Below are 10,000 nucleotides of genomic sequence, written 5' to 3'. Positions count from 1 at the left end.
ATTATTTTACTTTCCGCCTTTCATAACAGTACATTTCATTTGTATTGATGTTCCATTGCCTGGGAACGCTGCATTCGTGCTACATGTTCAAAAAGAGGCCTTTGCAAAAGAAATGTTAACTCATATGAGGAGTGGTAAACTCCAATCTTCCTAGAGCAGTTGGTTGTCCATAGGTTTTGTGTATTTGAGTTTTATGTATAAATTTTGGTATAGTTATGGCCTTTTACCAACCAGTTGAGTTGTAGTATTCATAGAGATTTATGGACATACCTTGTTGGATCGTCTCAACTTCTATTTATAACCTTGTCGAATTATTGTATATATGATTTCAGTTGTAGCCTTGTCGGCTTGATAGTTCTTTATCAGTTATGTTGGTCTTGCCAGTACTTTCATTATGTCATTAATACTGTTGTGACCTCATAGGTCCATTTATCTTGTTTCAATTGTGATGGCTTTGTTGGGTCCCATTATTCTCTTTCTATTATGTTTCAATGGCTAGCTCTGTCGAATAAGGTACCGGGTGCTAGTTGCGTCTCCCCTAGTTTGGGGCCTGACAATGTGGTAAGTTAATTTTTTTAAAAAAATATAGCTTTATTAATAGTTCAACAAACATATATTGTAAACTAAAAATGTAGTTGATTATAGCTATTAGAATAATATAACAATAAATAAATTTGTGTACCAAAACATTAAGTTAAAGATGATCGTATAAATAGTAACAGTTTATTACTAAAAATAATTTTTTTAAAAAAGAATTAAAAGTGAATAATAAATTTAATAAATTGTTTTTAACTTAAAAATTATGGCATTTAAAACGCGCAACACACGAGTATGAATAAAAGTATACTATACTATTGAGGAGAGAATAAAATTACTCCCACTGTCTCATATTAGATGGAAACTTTTTATTTTACACGGTAATTAAGAAATCATTAATAAATTAATCAACTTTATTACTTTGCCCTTTGTTCATATTAATTAGCCTCTTGAAAAAAGAAATTATTGGGTCTTCAAAGTTGTTTAAAATTCCAAAGGCCATAGTAAGGGTAAAATGGAAAAAAAATAATTAATACTATCCTAATTTAGTAACTGACTAAGTAATATGGGACAAATTTTTTTAATAAGATGTCCATCTAATATGGATAGAAAAAGTATTTTTAAGAGAGTAAAATAGAGAGTTTGATTGGAGTTGACTGTCTCCAAATATAGAAATCTCTATATTTAGAGAATTAAATAAAGAATAGAGTTGGAGAGGTCTTAAAATGATGTTTTGATTCTATGGCTGTACACCTCCCACCCCCCACCTCCAACCCGAACAAAAAAAAAAGGTGAAAATCGTTTCATCCTCCAACTTTGCTTTAAAAATCAAACTCCTCCCCTCAACTTTGAACAATCATCAAACCCCCTTCTTTATCCTAACAAAAAAATTCAAATGCCTATTATACCCTTTCATTGTCAACTCTTTTTTACTTCTTTAAAACTAATGATTTTTTTTTGAATTCATGTAACAAATTTTTCACAAAAATCATAATCATTTTTTCTTGAACAATAATAAAGTGAGAAATATTAATTAAGTATATGAGCTAATGATGCTTTATAATGAAGTAAATTAGCATAATGAAAAAAATATTTTTATTAATAATAATCAAACCCCATATATTTGTTTACACAAGTAAGAAAAATTAGCATAATGGAAAAAATATTTTTATTAATAATAATCAAACCCCATATATTTGTTTACACAAGTAAGAATAACAGAGAATAATAACTATACAAATATATTTCAATGTAAAAATATAAAATAATTAATTTAATTAAGGTCTAATTTTTAAAGAGAGTATTTTTTAAATTTAAGTTATTTTAAACTATAATTTATGTAATATTGCATTAATGTCAATCAGAACTTGTTTATTTATATAGACAATATAGAATTCCCCGGAGGTTTATATCACTTTACCCTCATACTAAAAATAGTTGTTTTGATTTACTTGTCCATTTAATGAAATCAAAAGAATTTTCAAATACTTTTTTTTTATGTCTATTCTTAATATTAAATAACTGCATAAAATAGTAATAATCAAATTTAAAGTTTCAAAATATTATTAATAATGTTAGTTTAGTAAAACAAACCTCTAATTAGCTTTTTTAGGGACATCATATCGGGAAGGGGTCAAGTAATATGAAACACATAGAGTAGAGAGTGGAGAAAGACAAAAACACACATACACACACTTAAATCATATTATATTGAAACAATAATCATAAATATAATATTAAATTTTGTGACAAATTCATAAAAATATTATTCTACTTGTAATGTTAATAACTTAAAAAAGATTATAAATACAAAATAAATTATATATAATATCAAAAAAAGTATTACATATAAGTGGTATAATAAGGATAAAAATGGATAATGCATAGAATAAAGGAAGAGAGTTGATGATTATTCAAAGTTGAGAGGATAAATTGATTTTTAAAGTGAAGTTGGGGTGAAAATGATTTTAACCCAAAAAGAATAATCTTCTCTTTTGCCTCAATTATTGACTCTTCTAGTTTGGTGAAAACAGATAAGACAACTAGCGAGAGAGAGAGAGAGAGAGAGAGAGAAATATCTTTCTTGTTTGCAATCGTTGTGTTTCAAGAATTAATCTTCTCAAAATCATTTTGTGTTTCCTTGTTTTGCTTTGCAGATTCAGAAATGGATATTGGGTTAGCAGTTGGTGGTGCATTTCTCTCTTCAGCTTTGAATGTTCTCTTTGATAGGCTTGCTCCTAAGGGTGATTTGCTCAAGATGTTTCAGAAGCATACGAATGATTTTCGGATCTTAAAGAAGCTGAGAATGACTTTGCTTGGTCTTCAAGTTGTGCTAAGTGATGCAGAGAATAAGCAAGCATCAAATCAATCTGTGAGCCAGTGGCTTGATGAGCTTCGAGATGCTGTGGATTCTGCAGAAAACTTGACGGAAGAAATCAATTATGAAGCTTTGAGGCTTAAGGTGGAAGGTCAGCATCAAACTCTTGCAGAAGTAAGTGACCTAAACCTGTGCTTGAGTGATGATTTCTTTCTAAACATAAAGAAGAAGTTGGAAGACACTATTGAAACATTGAAGGATTTGCAAGAGCAAATTGGTCTCCTTGGCTTAAAGGAGCATTTTGGTTCGATTAAACAAGAAGCTAGAACACCTTCAACTTCTTTGGTTGATGATTCAGATATCTTTGGAAGGCAGACTGATATAGAGGAATTGATTGACCGTTTATTGTCTGAAGATGCAAATGGGAAAAAGTTGACTGTAGTTTCTATTGTTGGAATGGGGGGTGTGGGTAAAACAACACTTTCTAAAGTAGTTTACAATGATGAGAAGGTGAAGGACCATTTTGATTTGAAAGCTTGGTTTTGTGTTTCTGAGGCATATGATGCTTTCAGAATAACAAAAGGGTTACTTCAAGAAATTGGCTCATTTGACTTGAAGGTTGATGACAATCTTAATCAGCTACAAGTCAAATTGAAGGAAAGCTTAAAGGGAAAGAAGTTTCTTATTGTTCTGGATGATGTGTGGAATGACAACTACAACGAGTGGGATGACTTGAGAAATCTTTTTGTACAAGGAGATATAGGAAGTAAGATCATTGTGACGACACGTAAAGAGAGTGTTGCCTTGATGATGGCAAATTAGCTTGGACAATTTGTCTATTGAAGTCTCTTGGTCTTTATTTAAAAGACATGCCTTCGAAAACATGGACCCTATGGGACATCTGGAACTTGAAGAGGTGGGAAAACAAATTGCAGCCAAGTGCAAAGGACTGCCCTTAGCTCTGAAGACGCTCGCTGGCATGTTACGCTCCAAATCAGAGGTTGAGGGGTGGAAACATATTTTGAGAAGTGAAATATGGGAGCTGCCACACCATGACATATTACCAGCGTTGATGTTGAGCTACAATGATCTTCCTGCACATTTAAAGCGATGTTTTTTCCTATTGTGCAATATTTCCTAAAGATTATGCATTTAGGAAAGAACAAGTTATTCATCTGTGGATTGCAAATGGTCTTATACTGCAGGAAGATAGAATCATTCAAGATTCAGACCAATACTTTCTCGAGTTGAGATCAAGATCGTTATTCGAAAGGGTCCCAAATCCTTCTCAAGGGAACATAGAGAAATTCTTAATGCATGACCTTGTCAATGATTTAGCCCAAATTGCATCTTCAAAACTTTGTATCAGATTGGAAGAGAGCCAAGGATCTCATATGTTGGAAAAAGGTCGACACTTATCATATTCAATGGAAAGTATCGACTTTGAGAAATTGACACCGCTCTACAAATTGAAGCATCTGAGGACATTGCTTCCAATCAGTTTCCAACATGGTGCTCCACTTAGCAAGATGGTGCTGCATAGCATATTGCCAAGACTAACATCCTTAAGGGCATTATCGTTGTCAAATTATTGGACTGTGGAGTTGCTGGATGCCTTGTTTATCAAATTAAAGCTCCTCAGATTTTTGGACCTTTCTCGGACAGCGATTAAAAGGTTGCCGGATTCCATTTGTGCATTGTATAACTTGGAGACACTTCTCCTGTCACATTGTGATCATCTTGAGGAGCTACCGTTGCAGATGGAAAAGTTGATCAACTTGCATCATCTTGACATAAGCAACACTTCTTTCTTGGAGATGCCACTACATCTGAGCAAGTTGAAGAGCCTCCATGTGCTAATGGGAGCCAAGCTTCTTCTAGGTGGATCGAGCATGGAAGATTTGGGTGAACTGCATAACTTGTATGGATCTCTATCAATTCTAGAGTTGCAAAATGTGGTTGATAGAAAGGATGCCGTGAAGGCAAAGATGAGGGAGAAGAATCATGTTGAGAGGTTATCTTTGAAGTGGAGTGAAAGTAGTGCTGACAATTCACAAACTGAAAGAGACATACTTGATGAGCTACGCCCACACACAAACATAAAACAACTCCAAATCACCGGATATAGAGGGACAAAATTTCCAAATTGGCTAGCTGATCATTCGTTTCTTAAGCTAGTTAAATTGTCTCTTAGCAAATGCAGGGACTGTGATTCCTTGCCAGCACTAGGGCAACTCCCTTCTTTGAAATTCCTTTCCATTAGAGAGATGCATCAAATAACAAAGGTCACGGAAGAATTCTATGGCAGTTCATCCTCCAAAAAGCCTTTTTACTCTCTTGAGAAGCTTGAATTTGCAAATATGTCAGAGTGGAAGCAATGGCATGTACTAGGAAATGGAGAGTTCCCTACACTTTCTCACCTTTCAATTATAAATTGCCCTGAACTCAGTCTGGAGACACCCATCCAACTTTCAAGGTTTCAAGTTATTGGTTCTCCTAAGGTTGGAGTTCTCGAGGGAATGAAGCAAATTGTTGAATTATCTATTATTGGTTGCAATTCTCTTACCTCCTTACCTTTTAGCATACTGCCCAGTACCTTGAAGAGAATACAGATATCTCGTTGCTAGAAATTGAAATTGGAGGTGCCAGTTGGTTATTATAACATGTTTGTTGAGGATTTGAGCCTTGAAGAATGTGATTGTATAGATGATATATCACCTGAGTTGCTCCCAAGAACACGCAAGTTGAATGTATCTGATTGCCACAATCTTACTAGGTTTTTGATTCCTACTTCCACTGAAAGTTTCTATATTGGTAATTGTAAGAATCTTGAAAAACTTTCGGTGGCACTTCCATCTGCGATGACATCATTGAGTATAGGCTACTGTGAGAAGCTGAAGTGGCTTCCAGATCATATGCAGGAACTCCTTCCATCTCTTAAGGGACTGCATCTTTCTAGTTGTCCAGAGATAGAGTCCTTTCCTCAAGGAGGATTGCCCTTCAATTTACAACAACTTGAGATCATTAATTGCAAGAAACTGGTGAATGGCCGAAAGGAGTGGTGTTTACAGAGACTCCCTCGTCTCAGAGAGTTAGAATTAGTGATCTATCATGACGGCAGTGACGAAGAGATGGAACATTGGGAGTTACCTTGCTCTATTCGAAGACTTGAGGTATCCAATCTGAAAACATTAAGCAGCCAAGATCTCAAAAGCCTCACCTCTCTTGAATTTCTATATATTGCTTATTTACCTCATATCCAGTCACTTCTGGAAGAATGGCGGCTTCCCTCCTCTCTTTCTGAGCTATATTTATATGGCCATCATGAGCTCAATTCACTAGGCCTTTGTTACCTCACTTCGCTTCTACGTCTACGCATCGGCAATTGCTGTAATCTCCAGTCACTTTCCGAATCAGCACTGCCCTCCTCCCTCTCTCATTTGACCATCAAGTATTGCCATAATCTCCGATCACTTTCCAAATCAGCACTGCCCTCCGCCCTCTCTGAGCTGACCATTTAGTGTTGCCGTAATCTCCAATCACTTTCTGAATCAGCACTGCCCTTCTCCCTCTCTAAGCTGACCATCAAGGATTGCCCTAAGCTCCAATCACTTTCTGAATCAGCACTGCCCTCCTCCCTCTCTGAGCTGACCATCAGAAATTGCCCTAATCTCCAATCCCTTCCAGTAAAAGGGGTGCCCTCTTCCCTCTCTAAACTATGGATTTTCCGCTGCCCACTGCTCAGCCCACTACTAGAATTTCAGAAGGGGGAATACTGGCCAAATATTGCTCAAATTCCCTTCATATTTGTCGATGGGAAACACCTGTAATGTTTAAAACAAATGGTGCTCTGACAAATGTAAGTTATTCTTTTCCCTCGGAAGCTTTTTACTTTTGCTTACTTCACTTTGCTTTTGCTTACTTCACTTTGCTTTTCTGTTAATTCCTTTCCTTTTTAAAATCTTGTTGAGCAGTGTGGAGTGTCTATTGCTCAAACCACGGCTAGTGACCAAAAATTGCTCATATTTCCACCATATATGGGAGAACCTGAAATAATTAAAATGAGTGGTGCTCCTACAGATATATAAGTTATACTATTTCCTTAGTATCTTTTGATTTTTAGTTACTTCTATTTGCTTGCCTGTTAAATCTTTTGGACCAGTGTTGTAGCATCTATTACCTCTGTGAAGTCGAGGAAATATCTTTAGATCAGGAACAAACTCCTTATATTTGCATTGAAACATTGTAAAAGAAATCTAATATAAGCAGGAATTGAGATAATTTGCTCCAGAGTTGTCACCAGGATGTTTATTGCACAAAAGCAATTCATATATTCTTGTGACAAATCTCACTCTTCATGACCTATGTTCTCTCTCAAATCTTGCAGACTGGAAGTTTATTTGTCATCATGAAAGTTGTTCCACATTTTTCGTCTCTTCTACAGAGATAAAGGGTCCAAGAAATCCAACCTCATTTGTCATCTCTTCTACATAGATGGCCCAAGAAATGCAACCTCACTTTCTCAATTAGGTAGCCAAGACCTTCACAAGAGTTACATCAAGCTTGGAATTTAAAGAAATTTAAAACGACTTTGAATGCCTACTTTCATTATTTACTCCATGTTGTACCATATTGATATCAAATTTGATGCTACTGCATTTTACATCAGTTTTTTTGGTATTCCAAATCCAGAATATTACATCCATTTTTTGTTTTGATATTCAGAGAACTTTGGAGATTATGAAGTTTCTTTCAAGTTATGTCCATTACTCAACCTCGAGTGACACCTCACAGCTAGCAGAAAGTCAAGGAAGTATATCCTAGTCGGGATGACTTCAAGGTTAGATAACAAAATAATGATTTACTCGTGTTTTAGTTACGAAGATGTGTATTTTTAAGTAATAGTTTGCACTCTCATAAATCAGCGAAATAGATTTCCTTCATTGGCACTCTCATCATCCATCAGCCAGCGAAACAAAGAAACCGTCGGTTTCAAAATTCCAATGACACCCAAGTTTAAAAAAAAGACATCAACAGAGGAGAAGAATTCAACCCCACACCCATTTCAACCCAAGTTTCTGCTTTACCTGATGCAAAGAAGTTTATGGGAGAGAAAGGTCCAAAGGTATATATATTTTTTCTTCTCTCTTTCTCACTGCAGCACTTATATGGTTTTTTCCCTGCTTTACATCACAATGCTGTTGGAGTATATCAGTTTTCTACTGTTATTCAGATACTTAAAGTGGGAAATTGCTTCTGATTTGAGCTTTAAAATTTATCTTTATTGTAATTATTTTGATTTTTTTCCCTTCAAAACCTAAACGTGAATTTTTTACAGAATTATTTCTGTTCCAATTGTTTTGCTACTACAGTATTTGTGTCCAGCCTAATTGGTATTGTTCATTTTGTGAAACATCCTATAATTATTTGGAGAGATAATATCTTAGTTGATCTTTCTCAAAAATAATATCTTAGTTGATCACTCAACTATAAATTTTTTTCTCAGAAAATCACTCTAACTTGATTTTGAATACATGAGTCACTCAACTACGATTTTTTCTCTCAGGAAGTGACCCAACTTTGATTTTTAACCCAAAATATCACTCAACTATGAAAGTTTTACTTACAAAGTCAATCAATCTATTTAATTGATTTTTTCATTATAATTGCTAATATGAAATTTTTATTTAAATCAAAATTTAAATTTTAAGAAATAAAAAGACATCTATCAATCCATTTTAAATGATCCGACTAAAAATATTTACAAAGTAATTACTATGTTAGTTTTAGTTTTTTTAATGTATTTATGATGTAAAGCTCTATTTCATTTGTTGAAAGCTGCAGTAGAAATGTTTTGATGTGAAGTGCAAACACTTGGAGTTTTCATTTGCCAAATGAGACTCGTTTAATATAAGTTTTCTTAATTAAGTATTCATATTTATGTATTTTTTAAATATGCAGTAAAATCAAGGTGTTCTTTTAGTTCTCACTTTAGATTGAGGTTGAAAATAATGAATTAGATTATTCATTTGCAATAAAAGAAAAGATACTTGAAGGTTTCTTTTGTTAGATTGTTTCGTGGAATTTGCTTATGTTGGTTTTTTGGAGTTATTTTTTTTGCTCAACTGTAAATACCATTAACAAACAAAGGGCCGATACACCTATAGAGCACCTAAAATTCATAGCCACCTTCTAGAAAGGTTCTATGCCTTTTAGGCCTCCAACTTGACAAGAGAACTAGTTACGTGGAAATATGTTGAATCAGCCTATAACTTCTATGAGCTTTCTTGGATCCTCTAAACAATGCTATTCTCTCTGTAAATTCTGTTTTATCTGTGCAGTTACTATCTCACTATTGACAGTTGTGTTTCTATACAACTTCTAGTTCCTTGCCATCCAAGTGCAGTAAACTATGGCACTCCAAATTGCTGCAAATACTTCTTTATAGAATTGCCTCTAATGCTTCCGCTTGATCCTTTCTAGGACTTGTCTCACCTCACCTCACCTGGGTAAACTTGCATACCACCCCATGATAAAATTTCAGCTTTAACTTGTCCCAATCAAGTGCAATGGGCGAAGAGATTGATCAAATACAAAAAATAAAAATATTATGTAAAAAATTACCAAAATTATACTTCCCAGACGAAAACAAAAAATTATATACATAGTAGAATCAGATGCTAGTGAAATAAGTTACGGAGGAGTATTAAAATATAAATATGAAAAGAAAAAATAGAACATCATTGTAGATACTACTCAGGACATTTAACAAATCCCTGAAATAAATGGGAAATAAATAGAAAAGAATTAGAATATAGTATTAGTTTTGAACCAATTGTATATAAATATTCATTGTAAGAAGATAATCGCAGGTGAATGGTGGATTACAAGGAAGAATACAAGATTCAGTAACAAAGAAATACGAAGACTAGTATTAAATATACAGAATTTTACATTTACAATAGAAGTAATAAGTACTAACAAAAATGTCATTGCAGACTACATATCAAGACAAAGCTACACAGACGGACCTAGACAAAGATGAAAAAATATTCAATGCTATAGCAATGCTTTGTACAAAGATAGATAATATGGACAAAGAGATACAAAAAATGAAAGGTCAGCAGCATGACGGTAAATATGCGG

The 10,000-nt window shown here is 34.1% G+C and overlaps 1 pseudogene; it reads left to right on the top strand.

Moving 5' to 3' along the window:
• The first annotated feature begins 2,656 nt into the window (after positions 1-2,656).
• On the top strand, positions 2,657-7,648 carry LOC125817146 (putative disease resistance RPP13-like protein 1; annotated as a pseudogene).
• Positions 7,649-10,000: the final 2,352 nt, after the last annotated feature.

The sequence above is a fragment of the Solanum verrucosum genome, unplaced genomic scaffold (genome assembly GCF_900185275.1).
Source record: "Solanum verrucosum unplaced genomic scaffold, falcon-dt-bn FXZP01000094.1, whole genome shotgun sequence".
NCBI lineage: Eukaryota > Viridiplantae > Streptophyta > Magnoliopsida > Solanales > Solanaceae > Solanum > Solanum verrucosum.
The sequence above is the reverse complement of the archived record's forward strand: the minus strand, read 5'-3'. Positions and strand labels throughout refer to the sequence as shown.